We start from the raw sequence: 20,996 nt of genomic DNA, 5'->3' as shown, positions 1-20,996 counted from the left end.
GGAGGTTTTCAGTTTAAAGAGATTTTTCCACAGCCTTAGGCAAGTCACTTAACCACTAATGGGTAAGACATCACAGCCTTACAATGATGCCTATTTAAAACCTTATAGTCAAATGACATTTCCATGCAGCTGACTGTGGCGTTTGACATTACTCCAGGAGCTCAGTGTTCCAGAAAGGAAATTTAGGAAAAAAGAGGTACATTTTCCTCGATTTTTGTGTTTTTCAAGAATGAATAACAATAGGAAATGTTTATATTTTAAAGTAATCATTTATTTGAATAAAATGTAGCACCTTAACTGTATTTACTTAAAACATAAATACGGTAGTTATTTTCTGTGGATTTCTGACACATTTTGGAGAACAAACTTGTGATCAGTTAATGCAGTGAAAAGGTTAAAGGCTCTATGAACTGTGAGTGGAACCGTTTCAGAAGCAAGTGTCAAATTTCAAATGAACTTACCACATTCATTAGCTGTGCATTCAAATATATTTTGTGTGTACCCTTCTTTAAATTCAAAGTGGGTAGGTGGGTGGAAGTGAAGAGACCTCAGGGCTGGTAGGTTGGTGAGATCACCTCCTGTAACTGCGACCAAGAAGCTTATGTTCATGGCTGGGGGGCAGTGCCCTGCAGTCCCAGCACAGCTCAGGAACAGACCACGTCTGCTCCAGTCGCCTACTAGCTAGCTCTGTGACTTGGCGGAGGTGTGCTGAAGCTGACTTGCAGCAGCTTATGAGAGCCTATCAAATTTTCAGATTTTTTTTTGAGCTGGTTGAAGAAACATTGTAGCTTGAAATTGACCAAGATGAGAGTACTTACATCACAGAAACCATCAAACACTACAAATTATGTTTTTTCAAACCCCTGGGTCCTGTACTAGTTTTCTATTATTATTGTAACAAATTACCACAAACTTAGCAGTCTGAATGAAACAAATTTACTATTCTACATTTCTGTAGGTTATAAAGGTTAAAAGTCTATATAGTTGCAAATGGTAAAATTTCATTCTTCTTTATGGCCAAGTAATACTCCATTGTATACATGTACCACAGTTGCTTAATCCAGTCATTACTGATGGTCATTTCGGTTGTTTCCATGTCTTGGCTATTGTGAATAGTGCTGCAATAAACATAGGGGTGCATATATTTTTTTGAATTAGCATTTTGGATTTCTCTGGATAGATACCTAGGAGTGGAATTGCTGGGTCATAAGGTAGTTCTATTTCTAGTTTTTTGAGATACCTCCTTGAAGCTGAACCTGAATAATAATGAATGTCAACTATCATATATATATATATATATATATATATATATATATATATATATATATGGTCACGGGATGTGGAGTACAGCACAGGGAATAGAGTCAGTGGAATTGTAACAGCTACATACTATGTCAGAGGGGCAGTAGATTGGGGGAGGGGGGTTATCACTTTGTGAGGGGTGAAATGTCTAACTATTACATTGTTTTTTACATTGTACACCTGAAACTAATAACAAAAAACTCAGCTTTCTAAAACATTGAAAGCTAGAGGGAAAAGCAGGTTATAAGTCTGACACAGGTCTCACTGGGCTAAAATCAAGGTGTCAGCAGGGCCATGTTCTTTGTGGCGGTTCTAGGGGAGCATCCATTCCCTTTCCTTTTGCAGCTGCTAGAGGCTGCCTGTATTCCTTGGCTTTTGGTTCCCTTCATCCATTATCAAAGATAGCAGTAGACTGATGTGCTTCTTACCTTGCATCTCTCTGACTTCTTCCTCTCTCTTCTACTTTAAGGACCCGCGTCATTCCATTGGGCCCACCAGGATAATTCAGCATAATCTCCCCATCTCAGGATTCTTAATCACATCTGCAAAGTCCCTCTTGCTATGTAAGTTACCACAGTCACAGTTTCCAAGGATTAGGACATGGACATTTGTGGGGACAGGGGCATTGTTCTGCTTACCATAGTCTCCTACATTTGAACTTCAGCACGTCTACTATTCAAGTGACTTCTGAATGTAGTCTTCTAACTTTTCATCTCTTCGAAGTCCTTCCTTCCTTTCTTCCCTTTTCCCTTCCTTTCCATTTAACGGAAAACTTACAGTGGGACAGATATTATTCTAGGCAAGGGGATAGAGCCGTAAACAAAACCAATGTGGTCCCTTCCCATATGGAATTTACTGTATAATGGGGGAGAAAATATTAATCAAGAATCACAGAAATTAATGTAAAATGCAAATATTGTCATTTGAGTTGTGTCTAGGCAGGGGTGGAGAGACTGGAGACCACTGACTTAGAAGATTAGAATAACAGCAAGGGCCTGGGACACCTAGATAAGACATTTTTTCCATGTGCTTTTCAGTGAATAAACATGTTCATGTAATTTAGCTAACAGTTGCCTTTTCCGTTTCAACTATATAGCTTTTCTAACTGTTGTCAGTACATACAGGAAATAAAAGTAGGCTTCAGGTGATTAGACAGTTACAAAAATGCTTTGGCTTGAATACTCTGGGAGTGTCATCTTCACTGACGGATACTTTCATAGCACCATGTTAGAACTGTGCAGACTTCAACCAAAGGGAACTGCATTTGTAAAATACTTTAAGACGCGGTTCTTGCTTCCATGTTCTGTAACATAAGCTTTTGGCTGATGGAAGCATGGATGAGAGCAAGGGAGGCATGATCAAAGGGAAATTCGAGACACCCTGATTTGGTGTCTCTGCTTGTTTTTCGATTACCATAAACCTGGTGAGAGAGGGCAATGCCTGAACAGAGGGAGTGACATAACTAATGGCCTTCAGGGCCCCAGGTGTGCTATGACTATTTGAACTACAGAAGGTATCTCTGCTTTCATAGATTTCAAGAATAAGCAGGAGAGTTAAATATTTGAGGCACCATGGAATTAAGAATTGTCTAATAGAAGACAAAGCAAAACAACCAACAAATAAAAACCTAATAGTAGTCCAAAACAGGCTGACATTCACTTGATATGTTAGCTAAATAGTTCTAAGACCATTTTGGCTGCGAGCAACCTATTTCTTTTTTTCTCTTTTATTGTTCCTATTTTTAAAAAATATCGACAGATTTATTTGGGAAAAATGGATGTTTTCACCATTCTCTTATTAAGTGCAGAAACTTAGGGATGGGGGAGCACTATTCTGCAAATGCCGCATACTTTAGTGACTTCGGAATTCACAGGGCAGTTCAACAGGGAGGCTTCCCTTCATCTTCATTATTTATGGAAAACCACATATTTAGGAGATCAATTTTGTGTTAACTTTCATTTATTTTCACCAGTACACAGATGATTAGTTAAGGCAACAAAACTCAGATCTGGAAATTTGTACTGTAAACACTTTGCTGAGCAACATCTGTCCAATTAAGACGGATGATTTGGCCTTGAGTGCCCTTTAAAATGAGGTTTCTCCGTCTGGGGTGCATTATTTCTGGAAGCCAGGTTTGCTAAGAAATAATGTATAGTGTCCAAAATACCTTTGATGAATTTAACGGTTTCATTTTTACGAACAGACCACTTTCAGGTCTAGACACTTACTTATTAATAATATTACTGAAGAGAAGATGTGTCAAAATGTCAAGGTGTCATCTATAAGAACAGCATGTACCTAGCAACTTGTTGTTGGTATGGACCCAAATACTGCCTGATATATATTCTGTAAAACAAAGTCAAACAAATTCAGGATATATGGGGGAACAAATTCCCTTAGAAGCAAAGTGGCCTCCTGAGTGAAAGTGAAGCATAGAAGTCCTCAAGGCCTGAAGGAAATCTCTGATGAGGCCTTAATGTAAAATGCAAATACTGTCATTCTAGTTGTGGACTTCTCCAAGCAAGAGGGGTAGGGAGTTTTATAGGGGAAGGTAAAAAGGCTGTTCCTCTGCCATGCTTCAGGGGCTTTTCGTTGCATTGTTTATCACAACTGAGGGTTTCCGGGTGTGGCCATGTCCTTTTGCTCCATATCCTGGTTCCCATGTCTGTCGTCCGGGAATGTTCAGGTCCGTTGATCATGGGCACCAATGAGAAAAATACAGGCCAGCTGGTATAAGCAAGCAGGGAGCAGGACAATATGTCGTCTAAGATAAGATGGTTTCTATTCAGCACATTCTGGGCGGTTTCTCCAGGCCTAACGCGGTTTCTGCTCCTGGCCTAACAGTCCAGAAATATTAATTTGCTTCAATGAGGGTTCCTATTCTTGAATCTGCTTACATAGACATCCCTGCTACCAACACACCTAGACCTCCACAGGTACTGGTTGCCCTTCGAAGATGCTAACCTTAGTATGGATAAAGCCAAGGGCCTTCAGCAGAACTGATACAGGCTGGAGTTTGCAAAAGAAACTTCACTAAAAGTAAATACCTAGAGGGAAATGAATAAAGGGAAACACACATCACTGTGAGGGAGGAAAAATAATTTTCCCTCTACCCTTGTAGGTTCTTGGCTGAGATACCCCTATAATAATAATTTTTTTAAAAGATTTTATTGGGAAAGGGGAATAGAACTTTATTGGGGAACAGTGTGTACTTCTAGGACTTTTTTTCCAAATCAAGTTATTGTCCTTTCAGTCTTAGCTGTGGAGGGCGCAGCTCAGCTCCAGGTCCAGTTGCCTTTGCTAGTTGCAGGGGGCACTGCCCACCATCCCTTGCGGGAGTCGAACCAGCAACCTTGTGGTTGAGAGCCCACTGGCCCATGTGGGAATCGAACCAGCAGCCTTCGGAGTTAGGAGCATGGAGCTCTAACCGCCTGAGCCACCAGGCCAGCCCTGTAATAATAATTTTTAAAAAGACAGATAAACAGGAGAAAACCAAATTTAGTTACATGCCTATGTCAGCTCCACAAAGATACCCAAAGACAGCCTCGCACTTGAGGCTTATATACCATTCAGAGCTAAGGAGAAAGGGGGTAAGGACCTGGGAATTCAAAGGGGAGGAAGACAATTCACAGGAAGATGGGAAGCACATATATTTGGTAAACAAATATTTGACCTGCCCTGCTGATAAGTCTCTCAGATGCAAAGGTGACATCTGATAATAGCTCTCTGCCTGGTACAGGGCCCCTTTATAAATTCTTTTAGGCAGTTGAGGGGGAGGTAAAAAGCTTTTCCTGAGTCTTCTGGGTCTTGATTGCCTGTGGCTCAAAATAACCCTTATGCCAAAGTGGCATATTTTGGGATGACACATTCTGCTCCCCATCAGTATAAAACAGTGAAGCTTACAAGTACACGTCTCTGATTCTAAGGTAACCTGAACTTAGAGCCTGACACATAGCAGACACTCATAGCAGACACACAGCAGAATACTCAAAGTATTCAGTTGAAAAATACATGTACTCCCATATATACATGTATTATTTATTATCTATTAATACTGAAGGAGTTAAATGCTACAGAAAATTCAAATTAACCTAAAAAAAAGGTAGGTTGGGATTGAAAGGAAGAGAAAGACACAAAGGCTTAGAAATTTCTCGGCCCTCCCTTTGAGTCTGAAACACGCAGGTGGCTTTACCTCCTTCATGTAGAACTGTCTCGAACGGCCGACACTTGCTTGATGACTTGGCTTCTGTTTCTTTTGTGGGCCGTAAAATTGCTTCAAAATATATTTGCTTAGATTTATCTCTTTCCAACCTCTAGGCATTTGAGGCTCTCTTGAGAAAGACTCAGCCCCTCTGATAAGTAAAATTTAGATACTTTTGGAGTCTTCAAACAGTCTAACCTATACTTGATATCTTGAACTATGTGGGTCCAAAATGGGAATAATGTACGTGGTGGGGCTGTAAACCACAAGGTATGAGAAAAAACATATTACCCTGGAAGGGGCAGAGAGTAGACCCCTCTGATCACGTGGTTAATTATGGAGGAAGGGTATAACATGTACTCCAGAGGAGCTGGGTGCTTCACAGGACGCTCCCCAGTAGGTCTTTTGGCTTCAAAGGGTAATGAAATCTCCTACACAAGATGAGTCTTTGTCTTGTCTCAGTTACTCCAGGACGCTAATAGGTTATGATTGGTGTGTGTGTGTGTGTGTGTGTGTGTGTGTGTGTGTTGCCTTTGTGAACTAGGCCCAAGGGTCAAAGGACAGGGGACAGAACCAGAACTAGCAGCTGGGCCCACTACCAGTCCAGCAACACGAGCCTTAATACAACTGAGATAGATCAAGAGACAGATCAATACATTTCATATATAAATTCATCATGTAATATTCATGCAACAGATTTCAGAAATTCAACACCTCAATTCTTATCAGGTAATGGAGGATCTGTTCTTCTAGATCTTAAATGCGTAATCATATTAGCACCAATAATTACGAAATACTGAATTTCACAAATATTCAACTGCCATTTAGTGCGTGAAGAAAGTTTTTATAAAAGGGTGAAATTATGTCAAAAATATGCAGTGAGGTTTTTCTTTTCTTTTTTCTTTTTTCTTTTTTTTCTTTTGTTATTATAGTTTGCAGATAAAGCTATTTTCAAATAATAAGGCTTTTAAAACACAAAGCCTCAACTGTACTATTTTATGAGGAATCCTGAGCAAGGATTCTATTTTTGGAAATGAGAACGGCAGGAAGGATCACGACATCTGTGATTGCAATTGCTTCTTATTGCTGAAAGGGGCTCAAGTGATTAGAATATCTTCTTAAAGAAAAGAAAATGCCACAACGTCTGACTAAACAGAGAAAAAAGGGGACAAATAATGATTTGTTGCTTCCTGAGAGTACAAATACCTCAAGCTGAAATTTCATAGTTCATGCTTTCTTTGGAGGGTTTTGTATTCTAATTGGGTCAGTAACCAGGGAGAAATGCTGCCCTAAAAAAGGGAGCCACCCCAAAACGATGTCTCTGTTCTCAGAGTCGCCACTGCCAGCTCTATAATCTTAGGCAAATTGCCTAACTTTCCTGAACATCAGTTTCTCCATTTGAAAAATAGGGGTAATAATATTCTCATCTCCAGGGGTTGCTTTGAGGGTCAACTGAACGAATGGCTGCAAAATGCCTTATAAATCCTAAAGTTCCACACCAATGGTATTTATTACCACCTTCATTCACTGAATGAGAACTGAGTAAAGGAGGGCTGTGAATATAATAACAATAATTATACAGTTATCATTTGCTGATCCTTACTCTTTGTCTGACCCTGAATTCTCTAAGCAGGTCCCCCCAACCCCCCAGTGCAAGGACAAATAGATGGAAATGATGAAAGAATATGAGGACTAGGAGAAGAGAAAATAAAATTTCATTTTGTAGGTAATTGGCTATCTTGAGGAAGAAACTGAAATAAATGGAGCTGAAACAATAATCAAAAGTATAATAGAAGAAAATTTTCCTGAGCTATAGTCTGCTGATCAAGAAGGTCCACTGTATTTAATTAAGTTAAAGTCAATGAAAATAGAACAACATCTAGACGAACCCTGGTAATACTTTTGAATTACGAGGACAAAAATAAATATCCTACTACATTCAGCTCAGCAGAAAAACCAAGTAACTTACAAAGGAACAAAAGCCAGTCTGTTCTCAGACTTTTGCTCTGAAATCTTGAGTATCAGAAGAAAATGAAGCAAAGTCTACAGGGTTTGAGGGAAAAAGGTCATGACCTCAGTTTTCTTTACCAAGTCAAGGCATGGTTCCACCATGAAGAAGTAACAGCCATGAACTTTCCATACCCTGAATAATAGAACTGACAAAAATAATATTAAAAATGCATGATCCAATGGCCTACCTTGAATAATACAGAGACAATCAATGGCTAGTAAAAGGAAGTCAAATAACAACTTTTAAAATTTTCTTAGTTTAGTCAGGGCACCAGGCACTAATCATTTGGAAAATAAAATGGGAATATGACTAGTTAGAGAATTACATTCATAATAAAAACAAAAAAACCTGAAATTTCTAGAAATACCTCTAAGGAGATTTATGGGAACTAAATGAAGAAAACTGAAAAGAGATATGAAAGATTTTTAAAAATAAAATATTATAACTGCAGATCAGTCAATATTTTTCATGATCCTATTACATGTTATAAATACATCCATTCTCTAAAATTAGCTAACAGTTTTAAAGCAGTTCAAATCAAAATATAGGAAAACTGAATTAAAATTGTATTCTAATTCTCATTTGGAAAAATAAACAGTGGATACATGTGATAGTTAAGAACATTTTAAAAATGATATTGCAGGAAGATTTATTCAACCAGATATTAAACTATAAGTCACAGGCATTAAAGGAATTTGGTACTGACAAGAGAATCAACAGATAGATCACTTGGACAGACTAGATTGTCCTGAAAAATATTTTATTATAAAAACAAACTCTGCACATTAGCTATCAATTACTACAAACCAATGGAAAAAATATTCCTTTAAAGTGTCAAGAAAAAAAGACATTTGAAAACCACTTAAGTAAATCCTCACCTCAAATCAAATGCCAAAGTAAATTTCAGATGGATTACAGAGCTAAATGTGAAATGCAGAAGGCATGAAAACTCTGAAGAAAATGTAGATGAATATTTAACTTATCATAATGTTCAAGAATATGAATATATTAAGATTGCAGAGGCCTAATGTTAATCCAGGACGTCTAAACAGCAGAAAAATTTTGCATTGGTCCTCTACCCCCATTATTTTTTCAAGGCAAAATAATTGACACTAGCCCCAAATTTACAAAGTGACTTACCTGTTCATTTCATTTCCAATGAATTGTGCTTGATTAAATTTTCTATTTCTCAGCTACATCTAATAGGTGTGATTTCCTTTGACATTTAAATTTAGGTAATCTGATAGTATTTTCAAGGTATAATGACAATTTATTGGTAGTGGCGTAAACCTTGGGATTTTGAAGGATTAAATAAAGTTGGTGTGGCAAGATAGAAACAAGATTCTCTTATTCTGTGGATTTTCGCCAGTGTACTGGGAGTAGAGAGCTGCTGGGACAAGACTGAATAAGATACTGTAGTATTTTGGCTTTAAACAACAACAAAAAATTCTGTCTGAAAATTTTCTTCTTAAATATGGCTTAGCCATGGCATAACGTGTGTCGTGGATAAATCAACGCTCCTAAAAATCTTTTGATCAAATGGTTTCTGTCTTCCTTTTGTCCTAGAATTCCCAAAAGGAAGTTGGGACATTCAGTGGAAGGAAAAGTTCAAACTTAGATGTTTTATTAAAGAAAGAGAGAGAGAGAGAGAGAGAGAGAGAGAGAGAGAGAGAGAGAGAGAGAGAGAGAGAGAGAGGGGAAGGGAAGAAAGAAAGAAAAGAAAGAAAGAAAGAAAGAAAGAAAGAAAGAAAGAAAGAAAGAAAGAAAGAAAGAAAGAAAGAAAGAAAGAAAGAAAGAGACAGAAAGAAAGAAAGAAAGAAAGAAAGAAAGAAAGAAAGAAAGAAAGAAAGAAAGAAAGAAAGAAAGAAAGAAAGAAAGAAAGAAAGAAAGAAAGAGAAAAGAGAGAGGGAGGGAGGGAGGAAGAAAGAAAAAAACTAATCTCAAAAGAAAAGAAGATTGTTCCTTTCTATGTTAAATTTCCACTTCGTGTTTTCTCTATGTATTGTTCCATTACAATATATTTAGGGGAAGCTATTTTTAACTGGATTTAATACCGTGGAACTTTTCAATCTAAGGACATATGTCACTTCTCAAGTCTGCATTTCTGGAATATTCTCAGCCATACTCTCTTTGAGTAGTTCCTCTTAGACATCCTGTCTATTCTCTTCTCTTGAAGTCCTATGTTAGATTTTCCTACTTCTCTTCCTCCTGTAGCAGCATGTTTTCATTTTCTTTTTCTTATTTTTTGATCAGGGGAAAATTTCTCTTTTATCTTCCAGTCCATTATCTGTTCACCTATGTTATGTGTAGCATTCAACCTATCTACTGAGATTCATGTCAACTAGTTTTCTTTTTAATCTTTAAGATTTCTACTCAATTATTGTTTACATCTTTTGATACCAGCTACCTAGCTTCCTATTCAAATGAACAAATAGTTGCCATTTCTTTCTTTGTCTCTGAAACTCATCAATATATTTAAGATGTCTTTAAATTGCTCTGTTGGCTCTAATTCCTTGAGTGTGTTTGGACTGTAAACTGTTTTCCATGGAGTAGTACTTCTATCTATCTGTCTGTCTGTCTGTCTGTCTGTCTGTCTGTCTGTCTGTCTGTCTATCTATCTCTATCTGTGATTTACTTACGTATTTTTATCCTAAAGCTATCTTCCTTGAAAGTTAACTTTTTCTTGAGTTTTCTCCTATGACGGCCTGAGTTATGGAAACATCGCTAAGAGACAGTGTTCTGTTCTGAACTAATTTTTATGTTCATTTGTAGGCTCAGGGTTTGCACATTGAGTTCAGAGTGCACATCTGAGCCCAGTATTCTGTACTGTATAGTGTTTTTCACACTTTGGGTTCCCACTCCCCCCCCCCAGCTTTATTGAGATATAATCGACATATAACATCATGGAAGTTTAATGTATACAATTCGATGACTTGATACACGAATATATTGTGAAATATTTACCACAATAAGGTTAGTTAACACATCCATCATCTCACATAGTTGCCATTTTTTGTGTGTAGTGAGAACATTTAAGATCTACTCTCTTGGCAACTTTCAAGTACACATTGCAATACAGCATTGTTGACCATGGTCACCATTCTGTACATTAGATTCCCAGAATTTATTCACCTTATAACTGAAAATTTGGGCCCTTTGGCCAACTTCTCCCTATTCCCCCCACCATCCCCAGCCCCTAGTAATGGCCGATCTACTCTCTGTTTCTATAAGTTAGTCTTAAATTTCACACATATTGAGATCATACAGTATTTGTCTTTCTCTGTCTGGCTTACTGGCTTACTTCCCTTAGCACAATATCCCCCAGGTTCATCCATGTAATTGCAAATGGCAGGATTTCCTTCTTTTTTATGGCTGAATAATATTCCACTGTGTACATTTTATTTATCCATTCATTCATCAGTGGGCACTTAGGTTGTTTCATATCCTGGCTATTATGAATAAGGCTGCAATGAACATGGAAGTACAGATATCACTTTGAGGTATTGATTTCATTTCCATTGGATAAATACCCAGAAGTGGGATTGCTGGATCATCTAGTAGTTCTATTTTTAGTTTTTTGAGGGACCTCAACATGCATATATTTTCTCCCATTCTGTATATTGCCTTTTCATTTTGTTGATTGTTTCTATTGTTGTGAAGAAACATTTTAGTTTGGTGTAGTCCCATTTGTTGATTTTTGCTTTTGTTGCTTGTACTTTTGGTGTCATAGCCAAAAACACTGCCAAGACTGATGTCAAGGAGCTTTTCCCCTATGTTTTCTTCTAGGAGTTTTACAGTTTCAGGTCATATTTTTAAAGCTTTATTTTGAGGTAATTTTTGTGAGTGGTATAAGATAGGGGTCTACGGTTATTCTTTTGCATGTGAATATCCACTATTCCTAATACCATTTATTGAAGAGACTACCCTTTTCACACATTCGATTTCTTGTAGAGAGTCCATATGGGATATCTAGCCCCAGCCCCTTATTCACTCTCGTTCCCCTTTGGGTCACAAAGTATCAACTCCAGCTCAACTGTCTAAACTGGGGATGGTAGGTAAATGATATCTAAAACCTAGAATTAATTAATTCCATGGGCTTTAACATAATAAGTAGAAACAAACCAGAGATAGCCTCCTCAACTACTTACATCATAAGATTGTTCAGCATAGCAAAGAATTATCCAATGTAAAATTATTTAACATAAGTAAGCATTTCTATTAATTCAAACTACACATGCTCTCTCACACACACAAACACATTTCTTTGGGTTAGAGATAAAAGACCTCAGTACTTTAACCTATGGTACATTAGTGGCCTTGTGGGCCTTGTAGGCCTATATTCTCCACCCATTGCCCTCCTTTCTCTCTCTTAGTAACTATAGATTGGATCTGGTAGGGGGCCTCTCTCAGTAAGATCCAAAGACTCAACCTTCAAGGCTGAGGAGAGAGGAAGGACAGCGTGCAGCCACATGCACCCAGTATAATAAGTATGAAAGCTCTGGGGTCTTATACTATGCGATGGGGAACTCCCTTTCTGTGATTGGCTCCCCTAGGGAGTTGCCATTCATTTCCTCTCTATAATTGGCTGTACACAAAAGATCATCTCAAATCAGTCTCCTGTCGACTCCCCTACCATTTTCTAGAACATGGCACTCAACATGCCCAGAATATCTTGATTCAGCTCTCTCTCAATCTTCAAGTCTCAAGACAGTCAATCTGTCATCCTTCCCCTCAGTCTCTCTACTCCCTCCTCATTGTTCTGTGTCACAACTCTCTGATCCATACCTTAATTTCACTTAACAATCTGTGAGCATCTTTTAAAAATTTGCATCACTTGGGATTTGTCTCCTGCAACTAGACTGTAAACCTCATGAAAGCAGGAGCCACAGTGATTTAATTAATTATTGTTTGTCTAAATCCCCGCAGGTAAATGTGCTGTAATGCCTCAATGGAAGAAGGGAAAGGAGTTTTAATCTTTCTCGAGAGTAAAATCCTATTAATAACAGCAGTTACCTCTTGGATTAATATATACCGGATTTCAATTTTCCTCCTTACAGTTTTCAATTTTCTAAATGTTCTACAATGCACAAATAAAAAGAACAAAACAATACAGAAAACGTTACTGGTCTATGATTTCACAGCTAATAATTATTATTAATTTTGGCATAACAAATAAATCAGTGAAAATATGTGGCCCAGCATAGCCTCACTAAAATATAGTCATGTTAAATTAATTTTATTTCCTTTCTGATAGACTCAATAGCAATGTGTTCAACTGTATTGCAATTTCATCCAGATATCTTTACAACCATCACAGTTTTGTTGGTCCCATGGACATGGAGAGATACTGACCATGTAATGTACTCTGATATATACTGAGCTGATTGGTTGCCCTCTAGGTGTAAAGGAATTAGTTAATGAAATTTATCATTTTGCCTCCCAAACTAGAAGGGACTCACAGATTCAAAGCTACATGATAACCACAGACCTATCCTAATGATATTCATATCGTACCATAATTAAGTGTACTGAACCAGCACTGATTCTTTGATTTGCACAGGAATTACCTGGGGATTTTGTTAAAATGCAGATTCTGATACAGTCAATATGAGCAGTAACTGCGATTCTGTCCTTCTAACAAGCTCCCAGATGACGCAGATACTTTTGATCTATTGACCATACCTAGAGGAACAAGGCTCCTGTACACTGGACTATTGTCAAAATAGTTACTCCTTAACAAATGCATGTACACACAAATATGTATAGTTACCATATGGTGCTAAGTTATAAGAACAGAAAACAGGAGTTTTATAGTTCAGTTAAGCAAAAAGTCAACACCAATAACATAGAAATGGGTGGAAAGACACACAAGGTCTCATAATTAAGTTCGCAAACCTGTTGCAACGATGTTGCTAACCTTTTTTGATATCAGAGGGATTATTCATTATGAATTTGTACCAACTGGACAAACAGTTCACCAAATTTACTATTTGGAAGTGCTGAAAAATCTGCATGAAAAAGTGAGACAACCTGAACTTTTCGTCAACAATTCATGGCTCTTGCATCACGACAATGCACCAGCTCACACGGCACTGTCTGTGAGGGAGGTTTAGCCAGGAAACAAATAACTGCATTGGAACACCCTCCCTACTCACCTGATCTGGCCCCCAATGACTTCTTTCTTTACCCGAAGATAAAGGAAATATTGAAAGGAAGACATTTTGATGACATTCAGAGCATTGAAGGTAATACGACAACAGCTCTGATGGCCATTCCAGAAAAAAAGTTCCAAATTGCTTTGAAGGGTGGACTAGGCGCTGGCATTGGTGTGTAGCTTCCCAAGGGGAGTACTTCGAAGGTGACCGTAGTGATATTCAGCAGTGAGGTATGTAGCACTTTTTCTAGGATGAGTTCACGAACTTAATTGTCTGACCTCATATTTATGTATTTAAAACACACTAAGCAGGTAGGTATGTAAAATTCATTCTCCTACCATGGATTCTCAAAAATGCTGTCTTGTAAACTGTGTCAAGAGTCTACTTACCCACTGAGAGTAGGAGTGGTAGGAAAAGCAATACTTTTCTGTGTTAGAGGAAGTCTTGGAAAAGCACTATTAAATTATGTCCAATGGGACCCCAATGTTCACAGTTTGGATACTTGACACTATTACTCGCTGCAGTTTAGCAAGATTCCTGAAGGGACAAGAGGGGGCATTACTGAAAATTAATCATACTTACAATAGATTAATAAAACTGGCTTAGCTGAATCTGTAAAGAGATTCTCAAAAGCAAAGCTGGATGGACAGGACAGCTTTTTAGAGGAACTATACATATATATTTGATGAATCTAAGAGCTCTTAAAGGCATGAAATTGTAACTGTTATTATTCATTGAATCTACATTCTGAGAGCTATGCCAAGTTCCAGTGTAATTTCCGTTGCCTTTCTGCTAAACTTACCATTTCTAGTCAGGCCAATTTTAAATTTACTACAATCAAGATTCTATTCTCTTCCCTTTTTCACGTGACCACCTTTTAAGCTTGCTTGGTTCACCATTTTTGCTGTGAGAAAGATGTAGGACTCCAGTCTTCATTTTGAGATCTAATCCCAAATGCTCTCTTTGATTTGCAAAATCACTTTTGAAGCTCTTTTCTGCAATTAGAGAATCTTTTATTAAGCTCATTTTTCACATGTTCTTTTCTTATCATTTTACACCGCTCAGATACTGGAAAAAATTTCTCTTGCTTTTTAACTATTTGGTAAAATAGTCACTTTATCATATTTATTAACAAGCCTAGGAATTTTTATTCCGAATAAAGTATTACACTATCCTCCTCTGGGGTACTTCAGGTTAGGTTTTAGTGTTAGCTCAGTTATAAATTCTGTACTCAACCCTCAGTTACTATATACTTGGGAAATGCAAGCAAAATCCTATCTCCATAAAAGGACGGAGGTAAGATTTTCCTTGACTTTCCCTAATGCTTCATTTAATGGTGTCCATCCAATAATTCCACAAACATAGAAAGGTAACGCTTTCCTACTATTTATACTTTCGGTAGGTAAAATGGACCCTTGACAGAGTTTGCAAGACACAGCATGTTTGAGAATTCATAGTGAGAATTTGTTTTACATAACTACCTGCTTAGCTAGTATATTTTAAATCCATCTTGAAATTCTTCATTTTCAATAATGTGCTGTTATGTCCCTTCCTTGCTTATAATGGAGTTTTACAAAATTGAAGCCAACAGTAGTATAAAATATTCAAACTGTGAACACTGGCGTTCCACTGGCCTGTACAGTAAAACACCATGCAGTCAGGCAAATCATGTTATAGAAAATGTTTTGTGATATGGGAAAACGGACATAACTTATTACGTGCAAGAGGCAGGTTACCAAATAACATATGTTGCAATATTGATTCCAAGCATCATTCTAATTTTGTTGGAATCCTAATGTGAGTGTTGGACCAGCTACATAATTTATGGAGCCAAGTGCAAAATAAAAATATGGGGCCTTGTTTTCAAAACTTAAGAATTTTCAGATGGCGACAGCAGAGCATTACACCAAGCACATGGCCCTTGCCAATCTGGGAGGTCTTGTGCTAATGCACGGGTGGCGCACCCACAAATTTTACATGTCTACCTGATTACACAAGATGCTACGCACTTTTTAAATCATCTCCTTCCATTGCCTAGCAACCCTATGAAGTCATATTATCTTCTCTTTTATAGATTCTAAGAGTTAAAATAACTTGTTTAGTCACAAAAGGAGGATTCAGGCTTAATACTTCACCCAATGCATTTGGGTGAAGACAGTCTATTTAACAAATGGTGCTGTAAAAACTGGACAGATACATGCAAAAAAGTGAAACTGGACCACCTTCTTACTTCATATACAAGAACACACTCAAAATGGATTAAAGACTTAAATTTAAGATCCAAAACCACAAACTTCTAGAAGAAAATATAGGAAGTAAACTTTCAGACATTACCCTGAGTAATATTTTTACTGATATTTCCTCAGGCAAGGGAAACAAAAGAAAAAATAAACAAATGGGACTACATCAAACTAAAAAAAAATTTCACAGTAAAGGAAACCATCAACAAAAGAAAAAGACATCCTACTGAATGGGAGAAGATATTCGCCAATGATATATCTGATAAGGGGTTAATATCCAAAATTTATAAAGAACTCATACAACTCAACACCAAAAAAACAAAGAATCCAGTTAAAAAATGGGCAGAGGAATGCCCATCAATAGACAACTTGATAAAGAAATTGTGGTACATATGTACAATGGAGTATTACTCTGCCATAAAAACAGAATGAAATCTTATCATCTGCAACAACATGGATGGACCTAGAGAACATGATGCTAAGTGAAATAAGTCAGACTGAGAAAGCCAAATACCAATGATTTCACTTATATGTGGAATCTAAAGAACAGAATAAATGAGCAAACAAAACAGAAATAGACTCATACAGAAAAAACTGATGGTTGCTAGATGGGAGGGTGTTGGGGGATGGGTGAGTAAGGTGAAGGGATTAGGAAGTACCAACTGGCAGTCACGAAACAGTCACAGGGATGTGAAATACAGTATAGGAATATAGTCAATAATGTTGTAAAGACTATGTAGGGTGTCAGATGGGTACTGGACTTATCGGGGGGATCATTTCATAGATTCAATAAATGTCTAACTACTGCTCTGTATACATAAAACTAATAGAAAATAATATTGAATGTCAAATATTTTATACATACATATATATATATATATATATATATATATATATATATATATAGTCACAGGATGTAAAGTACAGCATAAGGAATATAGTCAGTGGTATTGTAATAGCTATGTATGGTGTCAGATGGGTAACAGACTTGGGGGGGCTTATCACTTTGTGAGGGGTATAACTGTTTAATCATTATGTTGTTTTGTACACCTGAAACTAAATAAATAGGAAATAAAAGATTACCCAATGCAATATGAACCAGACGTCAGAAAGTGTGGCTGAGACTTACATGAGTTATAATATCTTTCAGTTTTTTAAAAAAATCTATCAAGTAGATAATACGAGCTAGAAACACTCGTACTCCTTAATGAACAGTGTTGTCATGAGGATCAAAAGACAATAAATTAAATATGTTTTAATAACAATAAAGCTCTCTGATGCTCCTGTCTTCAGGAAGTCTATTAGACCTGTGCCTATGTTTGTGTAACAAAACCTGGAGGGCATGTGCTCCCTGCATATATGACAAATAGTCCTGTGGCTTGGAGCATACACCCAAGGAAATAATCTGTATTCATGATGTGCAACGTGTGCAAACATTTTCAGTATGTTCATCCCTTTTCCACCTTGTGAAGTCACTCTCATCCAATAAATCAACAAGTGGTGAAGCTGGGATTTCAAGCCAGGCAGTTTGGCCCCAGGTCGTGGCACTCAGTCATGACATGGGACCTTGATTCAAACCAAACAATGTTCTTTTCAGGAGCTAACCCAATGATTGCAAACCAGGAAGACTTCACCAGAAAGAGATACCTCACTGCCTCCTCAACATTATGATGACATCACTAAAGCTTTGATTATTAGCAGCTGGAAGTTAAAACATCAAAAATTATACAAGAGTGGGCATGAATTTTAAATCTTTAGACAGAATACCCTCCTTAAATATGCTATGTCATTTTTGGATTTGAGGTTTACAGAATAGTGAGAAACTTTTCCATCGCAGTGGATGGCTACTACATCTTCCTCTGGAATGCAACTGCATCCCACAGACTTGGGTGGTATAAGATAAGGCTGTCCATATAGCAGGTGCAGATACTTTCTCTGAACCATCAGTCAACTTCCAACTTGGTTAATTAAACACTAATGAGGAGATTGTTCAACTGAACTTTAAACATTTGTTTATGTCCTATATTGGCTGGTTGGTAACGATACAGCTGCAGAGTGCAACCAAGACCTGACTGGACCACAAGTAAGTTCCCAAAACCTCTTTCTCCCTTTCCCTTCCTCCCCTACCTTCTCGTTACCTTCTCTTTTTCTCTCTCTTCTCCTCCCTCACTTTTTCTCTTCCTTTCTTTCCAGCCCTTTCTCCCCCTCCCACCCTCTCCATCTTCTCTCCCTCATTCCTCTTATATCCATCTTTCTCCCTCCCTTTCTACCCCGCTCTCTCATCCTCTCTCTTGCTCCCTTTTCTCTCTCTCCCTTCTCCCACCCTATTCTTCCTTTTTCCTCTCTCCCTTCATATCTCTCTCGACCCCTCCTCTCTCCCTCTTCCATCTTCTCTCCATCTTCTTTTCGTTCCTCTTTTCCCTTCTTTCTCTCTCTCCCTTTCACCTACTCATCACTTTTTTTTTCTTAATTTTATTATTTGGCATATGTTATTTTTTTCTCGACCCTAGTTAATTGCATGCAATATGTCTTTTTCCTTCTCTCTCTCAGAGGAAATATAACCCACTTTATTGGTTCTTTTGGTTTCTGAATTTCTCTACCTTTTTTGACTTCCTCCTGTTCCTTCTTATTGTTATTAGGTAACAAAGATAAGTTTCCTGTCATTTCAGTTTTTTAGAAACAAAGGTAGGGTAAAAAATAATAGCCTTTTCTGAATGGGAGAAGATTTTTACACACAGTGCCTCCGATAAGGGGCTAGTATCCAGAATATACAAGGAACTCATGCAACTCAACAACAAAAAAACAAACAACCCAATTGAAAAATGGGCAGAGGACCTGAAGAGACATTTCTCCAAAGAGGACATACGAATGGCAAATAGACATATGAAAAAATGCTCAACATCACTAATCATCAGAGAAATGCAAATCAAAAATAATAGCCTTTTCTAAAATGTTTTCTTCTTCATAGGCTTTCGAATTTAGAAGGCATGTTAAATTTGATAATTTGCTGTAATAAAGGTAAAGTTATCAGAACTAAAAATCAAAGTGAGATGCTTAAATATTAATGAAATATTTAATGCACAGTCCACATCTCTGTTCTATTATTGTTTAGCAGTTTAAGGAAAGTCTCTAAGAAACTGGAAACTTGAAGTTAGACATTATAAAGGAGGACATGGATCTCCTAGAGCAGTAAGGAGAAAGAGGGATGTTTGGATTTAATGGATAAAATTCTTGGAGAATTTGGAGATTCTTACATCCTAATAGAGCAGGGAAACTAATAAAAGTAGTGGTTCATGGAGGCATGTAAAACTTCCGGTGAGGAAAAAGAGAAAGAAGTAAAACAAGAAAAGCCTACCACACAATGCGCAGCTACTGAATAGAATATCTACAGTAATAACCTAACAGACCTAATCTAAGAATAACATGAGAGAGAGAGAGAGAGAGAGAGAGAGAGAGAGAGAGAGAGAGAGAGAGAGAAGAGAGAATGGATTCTCAGATTTAACCTAACCTGGAATCAAGATCTAATTAATTTGGAGACTGAGAACTCATACACCAAAAGCACCTAGCAATGGACAGATACTAAGATTAAATTTCTACAAATACCGAGAAAAAATGATTGCCCTGTCACTTACACAGTTAAATAGATCCCACTGGGAAGACAAGTCATGAAGGGCCAAATAAAATGAGAGCATTGAGTCCCCCGCCAGGAGTCATAACTGATATCTGAGAATAGGAAAGGAAGGATTTGAGTTGTGTTTTATTTCCTTTTTCTTTTCTTCCTATTTTACATACGTTTTCATTTATTCCAGCAGTAGGAGCTACAGAAATCTAGGATGTTTCCAGTACACCCTCTTTTTATGAACAGTTTTACTTGTAAAACACTGTGAACATGAAATTATAAACAAGACAGATCCCATGTGGTCTTCATCTGTCGCTGACTTTAAGAAGACACCACAGTGCTCCCTCATTCCCAGGGGCTTGTTAGGGGCTCGGCACCTTAGAGAAAACCACATCATCCTGTGCCTCACATACCTTTGTCTCATTTCTCCATTTCATTAGTGATAATGGGGTGCAATTTTACAGAAAGTACTTTAAGAAAGACACTCATCTTTCCAGTTATAATTGGTTACTGAGCCCACTGTGTGCCAGGCATAGTCTATACAATATGAGGTCTGACAATTAAGTTCGAGAACTCGTCCTAGAGGAACAGCTACATACCTCACTACAGTAACCTTCGAAGTACTCCCCTGGGGAAGCTATGCACCAATGCCAGTGCCTAGTCCACCCTTCAAAGCAATTTTGGAACTCTTTTTCTGGAACGGCCTTCAGAGCTGTCGTCGTATTACCCTTGATGTCCTGATTGTCATCAAAATGTCTTCCTTTCAATATTTCCTTTATCTTCAGGTAAAGAAAGAAGTCACTGGGGGCCAGATCAGGTGAGTAGGGAGGGTGTTCCAATACAGTCATGTGTTTACTGGCTAAAAACTCCCTCACAGACAGTGCTGTGTGAGCTGGTGCATTGTCGTGATGTAAGACCCATGAATTATTGATGACAAGCTCAGGTCGTCTAACTTTTTCACGCGGCCTTTTCAGCAGTTCCACATAGTAAACTTGGTGAAGTGTCTGTCCAGTTGGAACAAATTCATAATGAATAATCCCTCTGATATCAGAAAAGGTTAGCAACATCGTTGCAACAAATTCGCGAACTTAATTGCCAGGCCTCATATGTTAGATGATCCTCTTTGAGTTTGAAGGAGAGAATTCAAATAAGAGGGGAATATGATCAATAAGGTTGTAAAGATTTTGTAGGGTGTCAGACGGGCACATGTCTTATTAGGGAGACCACCTCATGGACTGTGTAGATGCCTGACCACTGCACTGTACACCTGAAGCTGAATAGTTCTGAATGTCAACTATAATTTAATATATATGTAGTCATGGGATGTGGAGTACAGCATAGGGAATAGAGTCAATGGAATTCTAACAGCTACATACGATGTCAGATGGGTAGTAGATTGGGGGAGGGAGGTTCTCACTTTGTGAAGGGTGTAAATATCTAACGACTATGTTGTTTTGTACACGTGGAA

The sequence above is a fragment of the Rhinolophus sinicus genome, chromosome 18 (genome assembly GCF_057876585.1).
Source record: "Rhinolophus sinicus isolate RSI-liver-muscle chromosome 18, RSI-T2T, whole genome shotgun sequence".
Lineage (NCBI taxonomy): Eukaryota > Metazoa > Chordata > Mammalia > Chiroptera > Rhinolophidae > Rhinolophus > Rhinolophus sinicus.
The sequence above is the reverse complement of the archived record's forward strand: the minus strand, read 5'-3'. Positions refer to the sequence as shown.